This window comes from Lontra canadensis, unplaced genomic scaffold (assembly GCF_010015895.1).
Source record: "Lontra canadensis isolate GAN:19392208 unplaced genomic scaffold, GSC_riverotter_1.0 scaffold72, whole genome shotgun sequence".
Classification (NCBI taxonomy): domain Eukaryota; kingdom Metazoa; phylum Chordata; class Mammalia; order Carnivora; family Mustelidae; genus Lontra; species Lontra canadensis.
This window is the reverse complement of record NW_022631066.1, coordinates 2,537,882-2,560,107: the sequence shown is the minus strand read 5'-3', so window position 1 is coordinate 2,560,107 and position 22,226 is coordinate 2,537,882. Positions and strand designations below refer to the sequence as shown.

General features: G+C 40.5%; 1 protein-coding gene across 1 annotated transcript in view; it reads right to left on the bottom strand.

Annotated features, from left to right (window-relative positions):
- The window catches only part of PIP4K2A (phosphatidylinositol-5-phosphate 4-kinase type 2 alpha), a 173,361-nt gene that overhangs the window by 130,796 nt on the left and 20,339 nt on the right, over window positions 1-22,226 (bottom strand). The gene's annotated exons all lie outside the window — the stretch shown is intronic.

Sequence of the window (22,226 nt, the reverse complement as noted above, 5' to 3'; positions counted from 1 at the left end):
AGACTTTCACTTTCCCTAATTTCTTAGACGTGGAGCACCAAGCAGACCCTGGCCTGGGACTTGCATGTGGCAAGTATTTACAAAACATTAACTAGCCCTGACATCTGTTTCAACACTATTTCCAAACAATTCCTTTCATCTCAGATCGCTTTCTCTGGGTAAACCCTTCCTCCCTTCAAAAGCACTGTTCCCATGCTTCTCAGACACCTCTAAGAATCCTGCCACAGGAATCGGAGAGAAGGAGGGACGAAGAGACTTGGGAGAAGAAAAGGGGAGACTATTTGCTTTCACTGCTCAAAGTCCGTTCCTTCCGCCGCCCAGTTAGGCACTCAACAAATATTTATTGTTCGTGCAGTGGCCGCCAGTCCCCAAGCTACAGGGCAGCTTTTCACTCTCAGCCTCTGCTGCACATGGATGGAAATATGTTCTGGAAATGGAATTTTATAATTAGAGATTCCTTATAGCATGAAAAACATTTATTTGGACTACCGGGCTACTCACCAGGGTTGTTTTATTAAGAAATTTCCAACTATACCTTTCCTGGGCAGTTAGAAGGTAGCCAAGGCAACCATTAAGCAAAGAGAACTTACTTATCGGCCATAAGGGAACATAGCTCAGGGCGCTCATGGAGGGTATGGGACATCTTTCTGGTCCTTCATTCTTAGCATTGATGTTGCTTATTATTCATACAATGTTGACTGGCATACTGATTGAGTACTGGAAAACAACATTTGTATTAATACAACAGTGGAGAAAGAAGCAAGCAAGTGGAATTCTTCTATCATAGCCAGCATTAGTTAGTATTAATCTGACACCTTTGTGTCAACTCTTAGAACACTGTTGAGAAAAAAGAGTAAATAAGAAAGGCCAATAAACAAGGCATTCTAAGGGAAAGAATCTTCTAGACATGCAGTATGTTTCCCTTAAATGATCTCTGCAGCACAGTTCTTCTGCCACAGGAACCACAGTGCCACAAATGGGCTGTCGGGTCGACTCCCCCACGTGTTTGGAGAGAAACGAGACCAGGAAGTGCTCAAGCCCCATTAAACCTTGGTCATCATCCTCGAATGCTATTTCTTTTACATTTCCTGATTTGGAATAAAAGGAACCTGATTTACACTTTGGTAAAATGACAGGATTTACTGTAGATGATTCATGACTTCACTACTTCGGGATGCTGGTTAGGCTCTCCTGGGTACCATTCACCAATGAACAGCCAATGAACAGACTACCGCCACCTCACAGCCACCGCTCCATCTCCATGCCCCATGATGGCGGCTGGCAATCCCACTCCTCTTCATCTTGACTCTCCTCTTTGGGTCTCCTCTTAATGTTCACTGGAGAGGATTTTTCAAACATAGCCAATTGACAGCACTGGCTCACCGATTATGGCCCAGATAACATGTGCTTTCAAGTCACAAAGGTTTCTTCTACCTTTTTGCCTATTTGCTATTAAATAGCAAATAGAAACTGCATCCCTTCTTTTAGGAACTGGCATCCACAGAACTTTCCATTATTGATGCCTTGCTACCAACAGACAAGGTGAACACCCAAAAGATGTCAAGTCCTAGTCCATCCTGAGTCCGAATCTATAGTTACCTTCTGTAGTTACTATAGACCTATAGTTACCCAGAGATCACCTCTTGGCTAGCAGCTGCAGATCGAGAGGGGTCCCCTAAAAATCTGAATATGCCGTGAGAAAGATACAGGTGTGGAGTCTCTTCATCTTGTTCACAATGTCTCTCTACAAGGGTAAGAGACTAACCAGAGGGAATGTCTGGTCCCAATGATGGGCTGACGAGGGACACTTTTTCGGACAAGTTCAGCCATTCATAGGCCCTTCTTCCTGAAGAGTCGGAGTGCAAGAGAGAGAGAGCGAAGAGGATTCACTTGTTCTCTAAAAATTTACTGAACACCTACTCCATGGCAGACTCTGTTCTAGGTGCCGAGGATACAGCAGTAAACTCAAGAGAAAAATCCCTTGCCCTCATGGAGCTTCTCACTGGGTGGAAACAGGTGAAAAAACAAACAAACAAACAAACAAAAACCACACACAGAAAATGCCAGGTGGTACTCGGTGCTGGGGGGAAGGCTGAGTTAAGAGGGATGGGTCGTGCTGGGTGAGGGGCTTGCGGTTCTGTGCAGGAACAGGCCTCTCTGGGAGTTCTGTAGCAGAGGCCCAAACAGTGGAGGACCACGATTGCTGTCTCTGTGTGTTATAACGACAGTCACCAGAGTTTAAGGCTGCATCTGGCAGAGGCTTAGTTTGATACAAACCACGCACTTAATACTAGAAATGGGGTGGGGGGGGGACAACACATTATTTTGTTACAAATTCGATGTTATAGTTAGGGCACTATAATTCACCTTTTTAAAATTGTATGTAGAGATCATTTCTCTAATCTCTGAGTGTCACATCAGGATGTTTTGTGAAAGAAGCATTGGGTGGGCCCGGACTGAGCGTTCCTGCCACGGTGTGAGCTCACTGAAGAGTCACGTGTCCACCCGGGGCCCTGCTGCCCCTGGAGGTCACCTTACTGTAGGGAATCCTATGGAAAGGTCCTAGGCAAGTCATTTAACTCAGTAACTACACTTGGAAAGGTGTTTGGGAGGAAACAAACAAGGAGCTTACAGAGAAAAGGACTGGGGAAAGGCTTGTTTACAGATGAGAGTCAGAACAGAATCCCCCGCCACCCAAGAGCACCTGGGGGGGTAGGGGTGGGGGTTGCAAACTTCCCAAAACAGGCAGGGAGGGAGCATTTCACACCTCAGTCAGAAGCAGCCACAGGTGGCTGGCGGCTGCCATGTGGGCCACGCAGCACAATGGGACAGAACCGGTTCTGAGATGACAAATGGTGGCAGATGAGTCATAGGCTCATGGAGGTTCAGTCGCTCTTCTCTCTACTTTTGAAATATTTTAAAGTTTCCATTAATAACAAGTTAAAAGAGAAACAAAAGCCCTCAAAAACACCTCTAGTTGTCAGTTTCCTACATGTTCTTTGCTTAGTTTAACTCCTACCAAGCAATAACAGAGCCCAAAACCATCAGATAAAGTTTTTAAATAAAACTAAGATAAAACTTAGCATCTTAATCGGCCACCAAGACACTAAAGTCATATCCTACCAAAGTCAAAATGACGGCAACGGTTTGAAGGTTTATTTAAAAAGAGGCCAAGTGTGTTCCAATGAAGAGTCAATGCAACAGGCCACTGGGGCTCTAAAGAGAAAGAATCTAAAAATACTAAACCTCTCCCTGCCACACTGGATCTTCTAAGAGAAAAGCTGACCATTAATGACATTAGGGGCCAGCATATCAGTTAAAGCTCCTAGAATATGTTTCTCGCTCCTTTTGGACCAATATGAATAAAGCATACAAAAATGATACTCACTTTTAATTGCTGGGCTTTTATTTTTTAAATGTCCTTATTCTGTCATCATTGCCTGAAAAATATCAGGGGCGTGAATTTTAGCCCCTGCCAATCCCCTTTTCAACAATACACAAGAAATTAAATATTGGTTATGGGACCTCGGCAAAGAGCCAGCACCAGCTCCCCAAAGGATTTCATCAGTCTACACACCAGCATACACTGCGGGGGGCGAGAGGGGGTGGCGTCTCTATGTGGTCCCTAAATTCCGTTTCGGCAGTACGGGGCAAAAACCCGCCAACAATAAATCCAAAAGGAAGGCAGGGAGCACTGGCATACTTTTTTCAGTGGTTATGTCCAAACCTTTCTGTATTCATCATTCTGTTGCTGTATGTGAAACAGTCTTCTCCCACCTTAAACAAGGTAAAGAAAGTCGTGAGGGCAACCCTACTCTCTGAAATGAATTTGCTGTGACCAAGAGCTCTCTTGCAGTAGATTGTTAACTACTTTTCCTAATTGGCTGACTAGAGTATTCATGATCTAATACAGAACAAATCTTAGCTACTTGGACTCTGAAGGAAGCTCTCCACTCCATCCTAGACAACGTATCCTGCAGGAACAAAATAATAAATGTACAAGGACTTTTGCAGTCTTGTTTGTGGCAAACCCCAAAAAACTGGAAATAAGACCTTATGCCCATCAATAGACAATGGTTGAATAAATACATTAAGGTATATTTAAACCATAGAATATTATGCAGCTATTAAAAAGAATGTGCTCTATACGTATTATCCCAGAAGGGTCTGTACTTTAAAACAAACAAACAAAAAACCTAGCAGTACTAGCTACAAAGTAAAATAACATTTAAAGATTCTCTAAAAGCTTTGTGACCTTGGTTTAGGCAATCGTTTCTTACAAATGACACCGAAGGAAGAAGCAACGACAATAAAAAAACATAAACTGGCAGACTGTATCAAAACTGAAAACGTTAATGCTGTAAGCAATGCTATCGAGAACAGAAAGAAACGGACAAAACGGGAGAGGAGATTTGCAAATTACATCTCTCATAAGGGTCTCTTATCTGGAAGAATTCTTATAACTGGATAATAAAGACAAATAACCTAATTAAAAATGGGCAAAATATATTTGAATAGATATTTCTTCAAAAAAGATGTGGCCGATAAGCACAGGCAAAGATGCTCAACGTCATTAGCCATGAGGGAAAGGAGAATCAAAAACCACCACAACGAGATACCCCGGGCACACCACTAGGATGGCTGTGTATCAAGGAGACATTAGCATGAACGGAGCGGAATCCGAAACCTCACACTCGTGGTGATAAGAAAAAGCCATACAACTGCTTTGGGAAAATGTCGGCAATACCCTGGGAAGTTAGACACAGAGTCACCATATGACCCAAGAATTTCACTCCTAGGTATATACCTAGGAAAAATGAAAACACAGGTTCACACAAAGTATTATATTCATAATTACTAAAAGGGGGAAACAACCCAAGTATCTACCAACTGATGAATGGACAAAGACAGTCAGTCCAGCCACATAATAGAGTATTATTCGACAATAAAAAGGAACGAGGTACTGCCACATGCTACAACATAGATGAACCTTGAAGACATTGTGCTAAGTGAAAGCAGCCAGTCACAAAAGACCACATATAAATCTACAGAGGCAGGAAGTAGATTTGTGGTTGCCTTGGGCTGGGGGTAGGGGTTGGAAGGGAGAAGAGGTTTGGTTTCTTTTAGAGGAGAAGAAATGTTCTAAAATTAGATTGTTATAATGATTATGGGAGCTTGTGAAAATACTAAAAAAACACCGACTTATATACTTTTTTTTTTAAAGATTTTTATTTATTTATTTGACAGGCAGAGTCAGAGAGATCACAAGTAGGCAGAGAGGTAGGCGGGGGGCGGGGAGGGGGAGAGGGGAAGCAGGCTCCCTGACGAGCAGAAAGCCCTATGTGGGGCTCGATCCTAGGACCCTGAGATCATGACCTGAGCTGAAGGCAGAGGCTTAACCCAGTGAGCCACCCAGGCGCTCACTGAATTGTATATTTTAAATGGTTTTTACATCATACATTTGTATGGAATGTGAATTATAGCTCAATAAAATGGTTTTTAAAAAGTTTGCTTTAAAAAAAATTCTCTAACTAGCAAAATAGAAAATGAAGACCATGTATTTGACTTTGAATTATGTGAATTTTTTGTAGTCCACTTAAATAAGCTGCTGTGGTCATTAAAAATGGTATTTTGAAATATATTTAATGATGGTATAATATAAAAATAAAGCAGAGTACAAAAACTATATATTTTTATAATTTTACAAAACAAGACTATGCTTGTAAAGAAAAGGCTGCAACCAACAATGTTTCTCTAGTCTAGATGGCAGAATTATAAGTAATTTAAATTCTGTGCTTTAGAATTTTCTTTTTCTAAATTTTCTCCAATAACTATATATAACCTTTTTTTTTTTTTTAAGTGAGCTCTACACCTGATGCAGGGCTTGAACTCACAACTCTGAAATCAAGAGTCTCATGCTCTACTGACTGAGCCAGCCAGGCACCCCAAGCATGCATCACTTCTTTAATCATAAAAATAACTATTTAATTTTTCAGAGGAACCACATGCACCAGGAACTCAAGCATGCAACAGCCAGTTTATTAATATCCTATATTAGAGAACTTTTTTTCATTTTTCATAGTTAAAAAGTCACATATATCCCCAAACTGTTCCAGTTAGATAAGATTGCGCAACAGAGCACTCCAAAACTCAGTGGCTTCAAATCACTCCCATTTTACTGGTTCACAATTACAACGGTCAAGAATTTGAGGAGGGCTCAGGCACAAAGTGTTCCCGGATACTCTCAGCCATCCAAAACGGCCCACTCTTTCTTCTGGGTCTCCAGGACAGCTCTCAGCTAGAGTGGGTCCTTCCTTCTCCACCACGTCACTTCTCCTAGTCCAGCTCAAGCCTCTTTGACTTGGTGGCTGGTTGTCAAGAGGGCAAAACAGAAACTGCAAGGCTTCTAAAGGCCTGGTGTCTGGAAGTCACACGGCATCACAGTCACCATATTCCGTTGGTCAAGGTGAGGGCCAGCCCAGATCCCAGGCAAGGAGGAAAATCTCTTGAGCGTAAAAGAATGGGAGGAACTGTTGGTGAACCTATCTGCAGACCATCTGCAGGCATGACCAGAGGAAAACAGTATCCAAAGAGTGAGCCTTGGGCTTGAGATAGATATTTAATAGAAACACTTGGTGTTTGGTACAGGGTGGCAGCTACATGGGTGCTATTTCCTTCTGACTTAAAAAATAAAGAGATTCACCCTACTGAAAAGATGTTGGCCCTTCCATTTAATAAAATCACAGTCTGTCTGCTAAAACATTTCTATTTTCAAAAAATCAGAGAAGAAAGGAGAAGAACACTAATTTCAGATATTAATATTATCCTGCCATAGCAGGGCTATTTAGTAAAGCTTCTAGGCTTTGTGGCCCATATGGTCTCCGTCACAACTAGTCAATTCTGCTGGACAGTAGCACAAAAGGAGCTATAGGCCATATGCAAACAAATGAATATGGCTGTGTTCTGATAAAACATTTATGAACACTGAAATCTGGATTTTATATAATTTTCACAAGTCATGAGATATTCTTTTAAAACTTTTTTTTTTTTAAAGATTTTATTTATTTATTTGACAGAGATCACAAGTAGGCAGAGAGGCAGGCAGAGAGAGAGAGAGGAGGAAGCAGGCTCCCCGCCGAGCAGAGAGCCCGATGCGGGGCTCGATCCCAGGACCCTGGGATCATGACCTGAGCTGAAGGCAGAGGCTTTAACCCACTGAGCCACCCAGGCGCCCCCTTTTTTAAAACATTTTTTTTAACCATTCCTATGCATGTATGCAGAAGCCATTCTTAGTTCAAGGGCTATATAAAGATGGGCAGTGGGCCAGATGGAGCCCATAGACCACAGTTTGCTAATCCCTGTGCTGTAGTTAAGTCAAAAGATACAATAAAAATGCCAAAAGAGTAAAACTATGCTGAGTATCTTATACAAACATCCGCATATATTTCTTGTGTAAAATACTCAACCTTGGGACACCTGGCTGGCTCAGTAGGTGGGGCACGAAACTCTTGATCTCAGGGTCATGAGTTTAAGGCCCCACACTGGGCCTAGAGCTCACTTATTCCCCCCCACCACCACCAAAAAAAGGAAGAAAGAAAGAAAATATTCAACCTTTAGCTACTAAATTTTTCACTGTCCTCAAACTGCTCTACTTAAGAGCCAATTTCAGCTTTCATTAAACTTTTCTTATAACTTCAACTATAGCTTCTTTTAACTAGTTTCTTACTGGTAACTCAAAGGCCTGTTCACTTCCTTTGCCAAGAGGCAAAAGCCTTCAAACCCCAAGTATGCACATTTTGCCTCCATTTACCAGAAAATGCCAGCAACTGAAAAATTAGGGGATGACCCTGTTCTGATCATTTTACTCCTAATGTAGTGTTTTACTTAACTGATAAAACAAATTCTTGGTTATCATATCAACAACGTCCACAAATCAAAAAAAAAAAAAAAGTGCTGACTATTAAATAGAGACTGTCAGTTTAGCTAAACCCATTCGAAAGGAACAAACAACAGTGTCAGTGGCAGTGGGTGGGGCAGGAACAAGCTGAAGAACACAGATATTACGACAGGGCCTTGAAAATTCTAAGAGTGGATGTGCCTGGGTGGCTCAGTGGGTTAAAGCCTCTGCCTTCAGCTCAGGTCATGATCCCAGGGTCCTGGGTTCGAGCCCCGCATCAGGCTCTCTGCTCAATAGGGAGCCTGCTATCCCTTCTCTCTCTGCCTGCCTCTCTGCCTACTTGTAATCTCTGTCACATAAATAAATAAAATCTTTAAAAGAAAAATACTAAGAGTGTCTGTTCTCACATTAAACCTGCCTAATTTGTGACTTCCTCCAGACTTGAACACAGCTCCTAGAGTCCCTATGCAGGGACAGAGAACTATAACCTGAGAGTTAGCTAGGGTTAACCTACCACATTGACCCCTGTTGGAACACTTGGGATTCTCACCAGGCATCTGAAGAAACACAGATGGTCCGATAATCTTTAAATATGCATCATCTGTGTCGGAACATTCTGGCACTGACCCAGGAACTGAACAATGTGCAATCACCTACCACGTTACCTGCAGTCCTTTTTCACACAAGGCTGAGCTTTTGGATCCTATTGCTTTCTGCCTAATCGAGCCGCCCACCCCCCCACACCCCCCTCGCCCCCTCCCTCCACACAAAGGCAAAAGCTTATTTTCCATTATAGCACGGTACAAATGAAAATGAGGAAACTTTATATCTGATCAAGTCAATAAACTTACACTATTCCACCGCCAACCTCTAACAAAGAGAGCTGTGAGATGACAGATTACCCCCTATGATTTCAACTCTTCAAAGTTATGCTAATACCGCAGAGTCAAGGCTTTCCTTTAAGATCTTAACAGTATTCACCTCTTCATTCTTCATACCTACACTTGGCCATGACACTGTAAGTCACCACAGAGACAGACTCTACGCACAAGAACCTACTGACGCTCCCGAGCTTTCTAAATACTGAGCAGGGACAAGAACCCCAGACCTCAGTCAGAACAGAGGAGGGTTTGCTCCTGACCCCACCCCTGAGAGTGTCAGCCTCGAAAAGGCACTTTCTCACTCAGGGCCAGTTTGCTCCTCTGTCAGCTGTGAAAAACAAGACACACCCTCTCTCCTCTCAGAGCTGTGTTAGGGTCAAGAGAATAACAAAGATGCAACTGCTTTGTAAACACTAAACTGAAGTTACTTTCTTTTATCATAAACTTTCCTCTCAAGCATTAATAGCTATCTTTTGCTTAGTTACACAGGGTCTGATAAAGAAGTCTAAACAGGGGCCTGGCTGGCTCAGTCGGTGGAGCACGTGACTCTTGATCTCCGGGTCGTGAGTTCAAGCTCTGCATTGGGTGTAGTGCTTACTTAAAAGTAAATAAACTAAGTAAATTAAAAGTAAATAAAACTAAGTAAATAAATAAAGTAAATAAAAAGTAAATTTAAAAAATTAATAAAAATTATTTTAAAAAGAAGTCTAAACATTTAGCCTATGTTTTGTCTTATTTTAATCACACCTTCATCTTTCAAGACTGAGGAGCCTTGTTTGATTTTAATTTCTCCTCGTGGTTTGGTATATAATTATCACTCTCATACCCTTCCTGGCGCTGATACAGCCCTCCTACCAAAAAGCAAATGAACATATGTGCACACATGCACAAAGATACACGATTCAAAGTGTAAGATCTTCACATTAGACCGGATGGACTTAACAGATATATATAGAACATTCCATCCCCAAACAGCAGAATACACATTCTTTCCCAGTACACATGGGATATTCTCCAGAACACATCACATGCTAGGCCACAAAACAAGTCTCAAGAAACTTAAGACTGAAATCATATCAAGCATCTTTTCTGACCACAACAGTATGAAACTAGAAATTAGTTACAAGAAGAAAAAAAAGCTAGAAAAAGCAACAGGAGGCTAAATGCTTGGCTACTACACAGCCAATAAGTCAACCAAGAAATCAAAGAGAAAGTAAAAAAATACCATTTTGATTTGACAAATCAAAATGGAAACACAACAGTTCAAAATCTTTGGGACACAACAAAAGCAGTTCTAAGAGGAAGGATTATAACAATACAGCCCTACCTCAAGACACAAGATTAATTTCAAATAAATAACCAAACTTAAACCCAAAGGAACTAGAAAAAGAAAAAAAAAAAGGCCCAAAATTAGTAGAAGGAAGGAAATAATAATGATCGGAAAATAAATAAGGAGACTAAAAAACAACAACAAAAAAAACCCAAAACCTACAGATCAGTGAAATTAAGAGCTGATTCTTTGAAAAGATAAACTAAACTGATAAACCTTTCCAGATTCATCAAGAAAAAGAGAGAACTTACTCAAAATCAGAAATGAAAGAGAAGTTACAACTGACACTACAGAAATACAAATGATTATGACACTACTACAAAAAAAATTATACACCAACATATTGGACAACCTATAAGAAATGGATAAATTCCTTGGGGCGCCTGGGTGGCTCAATGGGTTAAGGCCTCTGCCTTCCACTCGGGGTCATGATCTCAGGGTCCTGGAGTCCAGCCCCGCATCAGGCTCTCTGCTCACCAGGGAGCCTGCTTCCCCACCCCCCGCCCTCTGCCTGCCTCTCTGCCCACTTGTGATCTCTGTCTGTCAAAAAAATAAAATCTTAAAAAAAAAAAAAGAAATGGATAAATTCCTAAACATACACTCTTCCAAGATTGAAACAGGGAGAAATAGAAAATCTGAATTCCCAACAAACAAAAATCAAAGACCAGATGGGTTCACTGGTAAATTCTACCAAACATTTAAAGAGTTAATACCTATCCTTCTCAAACTATTACCAAAAATTAAAGCAAAAGGAATGCTTCCAAATTCATTCTGAGGTCAGCATCACCCTGGTACTAAAACCAGACCAAGACACCACAAAAAGGAAAATTACAGGCCAATATCCTTAATGAACACAGATGCAAAAATCATCAACAAAATATGAGCAAACCAAATTCAACAAAATGCAATACCCAAAAAGATATTCACTATGATCAAGTACAAGTTATTCCAGGCATGCAAGGATGGGTCAGTATTCATAAATCAATGTGATATTTCACATTAACAAAATGAATAAGAATCATATGATCACCTTATTAAATGCAGAAAAAAATGTGATGAAATTCAACGTCCACTCATAATAAAAACTCTCAAAGAAGTGGGTATAGAGGATAGAGGAATCATATCTCAACATAATAAAGACCATATATGACAAACCCAGAGCTAACATTATACTCAATGGTAAAAAGTGAAAACTTTCTCCCTAAGATCATGAACAAGACAAGGATGTAGTGTCGACTCTCAACACTTTATTCAACACAATACTGGAAGTCCTCGCCACAGCACTCAAGACAAGAAAAAGAAATAAAAGACATCCAAAATGGCAAAGAAGAAGTAAAACAGTCATTATTTGTAGATGACATAATACCATATAGAAAACCTAAAGACTCCACCAAAAAACTATTAGAAAAAATAAGTGAATTCAGGGGTCCCTGGGTAGTTCAGTTCATAAAGCATCTGACTCTCAGCTTCAGCCCAGGTCATGATCTCACGGTCATGAGATCGAGTCCTGCATCCGGCTCCACACTCAGCAGGGAATGTGTTTGAGATACTCTCTCTCTCTCCTCCCACTCCCTTTTCCTCTGCCCTCCGTGCTCTCTAAAATTAAAAAAAGAAAGAATAAGTAAATTCAGTAAGATGTAGGATACAAAATTAACATACAGACATCTGTTGCATTTCCATACACTAATAATGAACTAGCAGAAAAAGAATCAAGAAGACAGTTGCATTTACAGTTTAATAAAAAAGAATAAAATACCTAAAAATAAATTTAACCAAGGAAGTGAAAGACTCATACCCTGAAACTGGAAGACATTGATGAAAGAGATTTAAGATGACACAAAGAAATGGAAAGATATACCATGCTCACATATGGGAAGAATTAATATTGTTAAAATGTCCACAGTATCCAAAACAATCTATAAATTCAATGCAACCCCTGTTAAAATACCAAAAGCATTTCTTACAGAACAGGAACAAACCATCCTAAAATTTGTATGGGCCCACAAAAGGCCCCAAACAGCCAAAACGGTCTTCAGAAAGAAGAACAAAGCTGGAGGTATCATAATCCCAAATATTTCAAACTCTACTACAATAAGCTACAGTGATCAAAACAGTATGGCACTGGCACAAAAAATGATACACTGATCAACAGAACAGGATTGAGAACCCAAAAATAAGCCCATACTTATATGGTCAATTAATCTATAACAAAGTAGGCAAGAATATAGAATAAGGAAATGACTCTCTTTTATGGGAAAACTGGCACGCTACATGCAAAAGAATAAAATTAGAACACTATCTTATACCTACAAAAATAAACTCAAAATGGATTAAAGATATAAATGTAACACCTGAAACCTTAAAGCTCCTAAAAGAAAATGCAGGCAGTAATCTCTTACACATTCACTTTAACAATATTTTTTTGGATCTGTCTCCTCAGACAAGGTCAACAAAGGCAAAAATAAACTACTGTGACTATAGCAAAATAAAAGACGTTTGCACAGTGAAGGAAATGAATAGGCAACCTATGGAATGGGAGAAGAGATTTGTAAATGATATACCCAATAAGGGGTTAATATCCAAAATATACAAATAACTCACATAACTCAACACCAAAAAAATTTGATTTAAAAATGGGCAGAGGACCTGAACAACATTTTTCCAAAGAGGACATACAGATGGCCAATAGACACATAAAAAGATGCTCAACATCACTAATAATCAGGGAAATGCAAATCAAAACCAGAATGAGATATCCTCTCATACCAGTCAGAATAGCCATCATCAAAAATGCAAGAAATAACAAGTGTTGGCAAGGGTGTGGAGAAGAGGGAACCTTGTGCACTATTGGTGGGAATGTAAATTGGTGAAGCCACTGTGAAAAACAGTATGGACATTCCTCAAAAATTAAAAATAGAAACACTTACAATGCAGCAATTTCAGTTCTGGGTATTTGCCAGAAGAAAATGAAAACACAAATTCAAAAAGATACACGCATCTCTATGTTTACTGCGGCATTATTTACAATGTCCAAGATATGGGAGCAACCCAAGTATCCATAGACAGATGAATCGATAAAGAAGATGTGATGTGTGTGTGTATATGTACACACACACACACACACATCTCCAATGGTGTGTTAGCCAACCATAAATAAAAGAATAAAATCTTGCCATTTTGTGACAACATGGATGGACCTTGAGGACATTATGCTAAGTGAAATAAGTCAGGGAAAGACATATACTGGATGATCTCACTTACTGTGGAATCTAAAAAAAAACAAAACATGAACAAACAAACAAAAACCAAAAACAGACTCAAATATGGAGAATAATCTGATGGTTACCAGAGGGCAGGAGGGTGTGGAGGTGGACAAAGTAGGTGAAGGGGATTAAGAGGTACAATCTCCCAGTCATAAAATAAATAAGTCATGAGGATGAAAAGTACAGCACAGATGATACAGTCAATAACATTGTAATAATGTCATATGGTGACCAATGGTACCTATACTTACTTTGGTGACCGCAGGGTAATGTAGAGAATAGTGAAATCACTCTGCTAGGCACATGAACCTAGTATGACATTGCATGTCATCTATACTTCAATTTAAAAGTTAAAATAATTTAGGGGCGCTTGGGTGGCTCAGTTGGTTAAGCGACTGACTCTTGGTTTCAGCTCGGGTCGTGAGATCAAGCCCCAAGTCAGGCTCCACACTCAGTGGGGAGTCTACTTGAGGATTCTCTCCCTCTGCCCCTCCCGCTATTCACTCATGCATGCATACTCTCTCTCGCAAATAATTTTTTTTTAAGTTAAAAAATTTTTTTTCAAAACTCTAAGATCTTAAAATATTTTCTTTATACCTGTCCTGCAACTGCCCAGCATTTCCTTGCTGTCATTTGCTGCAACAGGCAGTGCATCAGCCCAACGCCCATTAGCAATTCCTATTCTGAAATACTAATAAGAAGTTTGGGGCCCTGGGGTGCCTGGGTGGCTCAGTGGGTTAAGCGACTATTGGTTTCAGCTCATGTCATGATCTCAGGGTCATAAGATCGAGCCCAGAGTCAAGCCCCTCACAGGGCTCTGCACTTAGCTTGGAGTCTCCTTGGGACTCTCTCTCTCCCTCTCCCCCTCCCCCCTGCTCTCTCTCTCAAATAAGTAAATAAATCTTAAAAAAAAAAACAAGTTTGGAGCCCACTTTTTTTTTTTACACTTGTTGTCATTTTTCTAAATATTTCTAATGTTTTTATAATGTTCCAAATGCATTACCTTGCATTTTTCTGTATACAGCTGAGTATGCCAACTCCCAGGCTCCAGCGCTCCAGCGGTTTCAGATCTGTGGCAAACCGTCTTTCCGTTTCTTCTCCCCACTGGTTTGCTGTTTTCATGTCTATGAATCCTTACCAGCAAAATGTAAATTTAGCCAATCTCAAAGATATTACTGACTGAGTCATTTTAAATTAAAATCCAGCATCAAAATCTATGGTATTAACAGCCCATGAACAAAAAATATCCTTTGCCCCATTCCTTGATTTTCTCATAGCCAGTCCTTTTACTTCCTGTGCCCAAGGAAACTGTCAAAAACCTTTTAAAGCTTCTCCTGCTGTGCACCCCCAACCCCGAAAGCTTACACCCAGAGCATTTCGCCATTATTCTTTGAATGTACTTGTTTGTGCCATTACACTCTTTGGCGTACATGTCATAGTCATAATAAAAAACTATACCCACTGGCTCTCCTTATCCTCAAACTACCTCAAAAAAACAAAAACAAAAAACAAAAACAAAAAACACACCACACTATATTAATGAAACATGACTTATGTTTATCAGAAAACCTGAAGTTCCCTCCCAGCATCCTATTATCAAAAGGATCCTTGGTCTCTAGGACACCAGAGCCTCCTCACGCATCATCCCATTAGGCACAGTCACCTGCTAGAAGCTGTCACAATGTCTCAGGCATATGGCAAAGTGGCCATTTGTGAAGTACCGCTGGTTTCTTTGAAAACTTCTGGGAAAATGCCCAGTCTATTACGGCTGCTTCCTAGCATTTTGCGGCCCTGCCAAATCATTTCAAGTTGTGCTCCGGTGTGTCCTTACAGCATTTCTTATGCCCATCTTGCCTGCAGCTGCCCGACTCAGCCCCACACGCACAGCTGCTTCCCTTCTTGTACTGTCAGCTGTTCCAGCCAAGTGTCCAGTCCTAGGAAGACAGCGCGTTCGTAAGGGTTATTCTCATGCTTGCGGGATGGATGCAGAGAGAAAAACCTCATTACTGGTGGCAATCTTATCATTTAATGTCAACGAGGGCAGGGAGGCCATGGATGTATTTTTAAGAATTCTATGGTTTACATTTGCAAAAGGATTTTGCAAATCCTTTTAAGGATTTAAGAAAGCTCTGCTTTCTTTAGTGTGCATTCTCTTCAACTGATTTTTTTTTTAACCCAATGTTTTTGATATTTAGTATAAGGTCAAGCACTTACTGCTAAATAGGCAGAAGGGGCTAGAGCATAGGAATCAAAGTCTCTATGTCTCTGAACCGTTATCGTCACCTGTAACAAATTTCAGAAGAAAAGTGGATCATTAAAAAGAAAATTCTCCTCTTGTATCCAGAAAAAAAGAAGAGAAGAGAAGAGATGAGGAAAGAAAAGAAAAGTTAAAAAAAAAAAAAAAAGAGGGAAGGAAAGGGATGAAAGAAGAAAGAAAAGAAAGAAAATTCTCCTCATGGCACAGAAACAAAGCCTCAGGACTAAAAAAGTTAGAAGCTGCCTAATCCTGTCACCTACCTGGGGACTGATGCCCCTGGACAAAGCAGGCTTTGGGGCCAGTTGTTGTCAACTTTAGTCACACACATGGGTAACTGAGAATTACTCAGTTATCAACTGTGTTCTTGGTCATTCAGTACCAATAGCAATTAAAGGTTTTTTCCTAAGAACCTACTTTTTATATATGAGCATAAGTAAATTGGCCACCACAGTGTCCCTTTCACGCTTGAGTGAGGGGGACGGGTGGACTTACAGCTGGCGTGTCAGGAATGCTGCCCAAACCCAACTCTGCCCATGGGAGTGTGCTCTGATTGTGAATGTTTATCCATCTTGTCTACCACTGTGGAAAAAAGACTTTGAAACATGCTGACCCAGCACATACTCAGATAATTTCAGGAACAGGAAACTCATTATTCCCAAAGGCAGCTGACTGCATCCTTAAACAACTTGAACTCCTAGACAGTTGTCTTATTTCCCGAAGGAGGTCTCATCTCCCAATCGCTTACACATACTACATCTGACTTAAACCTCACAAGTGAATTGGGGGAGAGGACTCTGAACCCCTGGGTTCCTTTCAGAGACCTGAAAAGTGGTATGAGTTGGTTTCAAAAAGACTATTTTCTCCCTGTCAGTTATTCTACATTAAGGGGCCATTAGTCATCGAAGAAAGGAAGCTCTTCTTTCTGTTATAATCTACAAATAAAAGAAGGTATGGTAACAAAGTAGGTTGGTAGCATTTCAATATTTTCAATTTGAAAATGAACAAGTTCACATTTTACTAGGGATGAAAAAAGGGGCCACCAAAATGAAAATAATTAGAAACATTAAAAAGAAGAAAATTTCCTGAATCCATTAAAAAAGCAGTACGAATGAAAAATTTGAAATTGAGAATACAAAACCATTAAAATACAGTTATCAATGGAGAAGAAGATACAGACTTAAGATGAAGGACTCTATCCGACGACCCTGTACAGACTCTCAGCTCTCAGGCACAAAGCTAAGAACACTCTTAGAGAAATTGCTTCATACCTTCCTCAGCAGGCCCGACAGCATATAGCGGGGAAACTGCAGGAAATGTTTTCCTCACCAAAGCTGAACCTTTTCTATTCCCATTAAGTTCCTTACATATATGCATACCCAGACCAAGAGCAAAAGATCTGGGCTTATTACACATCTCAAAAATAATCGACTATAAAAGACTTAGATTCACTAAAAGAATTACTTAAAGATTCACGTGTCCATCTGTAACTCGAAAGACACCAACCCATCCTTTTATTCATTTTCTGGCACATGGCTCTTCCAGGCTTCACAAAACAGGACTTGCTGGAAACTTCAGGGGCGTCCAGGGCCAGGGCCCAGCCTTGGCGCTCCCTGGGACCCCTTCCTTCCGACTCTCCCCCTCCTCCTTCACCAGGCCGTTGGCGACGGCAAGTGCCCTTGCTCAGGCTCCCATAACACATTCTGAGTCGACACCTGAGCACTCAGTTAACAAAAGCTCCTACATCTAGAAATGTTGACAGACTTCTTGGCAATGTCACTAATTCCTTAGAGGAAACAGATACCCGCATTTCTCTGTAAACAACAATAAAGGAATATATGGCTTCAATTTGTAAATGTCAACAATGCGTCAAGGTGTACTACTATGGTACCAAGTGTGACAATGCACTCAGAAAACGTGGAACCCTGGGAGAGCCACCGAATGCAGCGCAACCACTGAAAACCGCCTGTGCTGCCACGATACTGTGCTGCCTCCCCGCGAACTGCCCCCCGCCTTTCTTTAGCATCACCTTCACATCAAAAACGACAGATGGCTCTAAGTGCATCACGCATAAGGCCAGAATTTGCTTACTACCCTATTCAAATACTTGAGCCCTGAAGAAAGGAAAAAAAAGTCTCATGATTGCTTATCCCAAGAAAATATTTAATGCAATTAAGTATCTCTTGAAACTTGTGTTAATCTTGACCTTAGCATTAGAGCAACAGCAGCTAAAGAATCGTAATGATAATAATAAATAGAAGAAACAGTAAAAGGCACTTCTAGGAGTTTTATGTATATTAATTCATTTAATCCTCAAAACGACTCTCACTGGGGTGGGGGAACAACCCCTGAGATAGGTACTGGTACTACCCACATCGTACAAAAGGGGAAACTGAGGCACAGAGAGGTTAATTAATTTGTCCAACATCATCAAGCCTGTAAGTGGGCCCAGTCAGTCTGGTTGCTATGTATGAACTCAGGCCCTATGCAGGACCACCTCCCCCAGGCTTTCAATACGGCATCAAGTCACATTTAAATCACCAGGGCTCCCCAAATTGGAAATTTTTAAGATTATTTACTACCTTTTTTTTTTCAGTTTTATTTATTTAAGTAATTTCTACACCCAATGTAGGGCTCGAACTCACAACCACGACTCAAGAGTCGTGTGCTCTTCTGACTGAGACAGCCAGGCGCCCCAAGATTATTTACTATCGTAATGTGCTTTTCATGAACTGAAATATTTTAAACAAAATTTTGGAAGATTTTCATTTCTCCCTCTGTGCATGAGAGTGATACAAGACTGAAGGATTTCCTCTTTCAAGGGAATTTTTCTTCAAAGAGCACAGCTGCAGAAAAAAAAGAGAAAACCTAACATTTGCTGAATGCACTATAGCTACCAACACTGCCAGATGCTTTTATGTACCTTACCTCATCTTGTCCTCATAACAACAGGGCAAGAAACATCAACCCCATGCTACAGATGACAAAACTGAGCTTGGAAGGATGAGTAACTTGTCCAGGGCATCGGAAGGGTTAGAGACTCAAACAGCCTGGGTCCAATACTAACCAAATCACTTAAAAAGGACTTCAATACAAAAACAAGAGTAGTGGGGTATAAATTGGCCGTGGGCCACTGAAGCAAATCTTTCCAGCAGCCCCTTTGTCCAGGCATTTGCTCCACCCCGAAGGATGAAAACGTCCTTATCCTCCAGCAAACATCAGCTTCTGCAGTCCCCACCTAACCCCCTCTGAAAGGTAGAAGAGGTGGGAGAGTCCCCCTTTTACAAATATGAAAATGGGGGTGTGCCCGCCTGGCTCAGTAAGCAGAGCACGTGACTCTTGATCTCTGGGTTGTGGGTTTGAGCCCCAGGTTGGGTGTAGAGGTTACTTAAAAATAAAATCTTAAAAACAAAAATAAAAAAAAATTAGAAAATGGTTTTGGTAAAGCCTATAGAGATCCCAGGGGCTCAAACCACAGTGCTGGGTATCTTTGCCAAATGGCAGCAACCGTGCCCCTTGGCCACAAGACTCTGTTTTACTGTGGCAGCACTCGGGATGGTGGCTGAGCTCCGAGCTCTTCCCCAGCCACCTTTCCCACAGCCCAGCTGGATCACACTCGTGTCTGCCTTGGTCCTTGGCACCTCACCTCCCAAATACCTGTACCATCTCCCAGGACCTTACAGGTAATAAGCCTGGAGTGCCTTTCCAGATACCACTGCTTCTTTCTGCTCTTCTGGATATGAAAAGCCCCAGATTTATTCTTATTCCCTCATTCCTTATCCTCCTCTCAGGATTACTGATTTCCATCCCAGTAACATGTGTTCCATTATATGGATCCTCATACAAAGCTGGAGGGGGGGGAATCCCTCGCAGTTTTTACAAAACTTCCTGTAACCAAATGTTTAAAATTCTACTCCTTCCCTTTTCCTCATAAAACTTGAGTCTTTAAATATCATTTGTGTAAAAGAGAAATACTGTAATACTTAAAATCAGTCATTATTTATGGATGCCCTACCTGACCTCACGAACGATGAGGTCGCTCCTCCATTACATTTCCAATGTTTTCAGCTAGGAGCTCCTGAGAGAAGGGGAACCTGCTTCCAGCAAATGTTGCACTGACAGGACTTCAGTAAATGACTCTCAAGTACACAGTTCAGGGCAGCACAACTTCTCAAAAATGAACTTTCTTAATAACAATTCTAATAATGAGCGAACAGGAAGAATTACAGAAAGCATCTCTAGACTAGAGTCAAAACTACATTCCTTGTCACTGCCACTCTGGACCATGTATCAGAACCCTGTTAATGTCTTACACAATAGAAAATAGTCCAAAACCTATACCAGATTGAGGAAAAGCATAGGGTAGAATATGCTTCTAAGCAAACATATTACAGAAGCTGTCTTCTGATTCTCCTATCATGAGTATAGCAGCTTGTTACCTTACCCTAAACATTGTCTTCCCAACTCTATAGCTCAGAATCTGGGGACTTCGACTGAGTAGTACAGTAAAATGCTTCTGAGACATACCCAGATCCTGCCTATGACCTTCCCCTCGACAGAGGTGGCCCTTTTTTATGAAGTCAGATTCTCCTTCTACCTAATAAAACATGGTCTTCACTACTTACATACCAAGGTACTAATTCTACAGCATGTGAATCTTCGTTCAGTCAACAATGCAGAAAACCCATCCGTTAGGAATCAATAATCACCTCAATTCATCACTAAGCCAGACTGGAAAAATTGATTCTTGAAGTAATCATTTATTCAAGCTTTATCTCAGAAAAAGCCAGATTAGGAGAAGGCCATACTCCTGGGCTGTATCATTCAGAATTCCCAACCCTGGGTCCCATTTTTGCCTGTGGCTTTCACGGAATTCAATAATAGTTATGCATCTCCAATCATTTTAATCCTCTGTTGGGGCCATTCATTTCATTGTGTATTGCCCTCTACAGCAAATTTCCCTCAGAACCAGGGAGTGAAAATGAAATCAGTTTTTGTCCTCCCATGAGACAAGCATAGTTCAGTCACAGCTTTGTCATGGCTATCAAAAAATTCAAGTTCAAATGTCAATGTTTTAAACCAGGACCATGTACCATGTTACAGTAAATGTATATTTCCATCTTCTTCTTTACAATTTGATTTTTTTCTTTTTTTACCTTGTTTGTTGTTTTGTTTTATGTATGCTTCTCGGTTAAGTCTCCAAGACTTTTGGAGAGGAGATGGGTCATAAGGATTTCATCTTCATCCCTAAAAGCAGAGAGATTATGTGTTGCATCTTGATTCACTTAGAAGGCTACTCCTCAGGAAATGAGGCTGTACTTATGAGCACTCTTCACGTTTCAGTAATATCTAGATGAAGCATGTGTCTCTGATAAAAAGGAAGGAAAAAGAAAAAGATGATTCCAAGGCCATATGCTTGGAAAGCCAAAGAACAGAACAGAGAGATTTGCGAAGGAAATTAGTCTTGAGGAAGTCAGTTATCGACAAATCTCCACTAGTTTGTCCGCGTAGCTGTGGGTCATCCACACACTATTCAGAGGTGAAGTGAACTGAGCAGAAGAGCCCGGAGTTGGGTAGGGAAATGTGTTTCTAGTCCGAACTGAAGATCATCTCTATGTCTGTATTTTCATGAGTAACATGGTTGGGGGGGGGATCACAAGTAGCATCTGGTTCTACCCAGATTTTATGATTTCTTGAGATGGAATCTAAGAAATGAAGAGAACCTGATGAAAAGGTGCAAATCTGGAGTCACTCCACCACATGCATACTGCTTGTAGAATCTTCTAGGGGAAGAGGGGAAGAGTGAGCAAGACAATCTGCTGGGTTTAGGAAGAAACTCTCAGAATGTCTATTTATAGTTATTTTTATCTTCGAAGGAAAGAAATGCAGCTATATCAACACCAGCACCCTCGTTTGGATTCACATGTCAGATGGTCTCCTGTCATCCATTCCGTTTATTTATGGTAGGATGTCATCTATGGGGTATAAAACACAAAGCCTTTAAATAATGAGGTGGGAATGACCACAAAAATATTTTGCACCGATACAGAGGTGTTCTAGTTATCTCATGGCAAAATACATAAAAAGAATTGTCTTAAGAATGATTAACATATTTTTCTTTTAGGTAAATATAATCTGTTCTAAATTTACTGACCTAGTCCACGATGACAAGTAGCAGCCAGTAATGCGCTATCTGGCAGATTTTTTAAAATGAACGTTACTTAGTTCCTTCAAGATAAAGATGAGGTTCTAAAATGTTCAAAAAACAACTGCTTTTTGGAAAGAAACTCATGTTATAGAGACAAAAATTTTAAAAGCGAGGTGCTTTTGTATTTACAGACAGCTTAGAAATAGTGTTCTATTTTAAAATTTTCAATGAATGTAGAAAGTTTAGTTCAACCCTCCACCATCCTTATTAATATAAACTGAAATACATTTTTTGAGAACTTAATGATATCAGGGGGAAAAAAAGGAAATTTACCAAATTTTAACCAAAAGTTCTGCATTCATTTGAAAACGAGATTCACAAGTCAATAAACTTAGCCAAAAATGAGATTCATCCATTTGGATCAATATATCTTCGTGAGGCAACTTTTTTTTT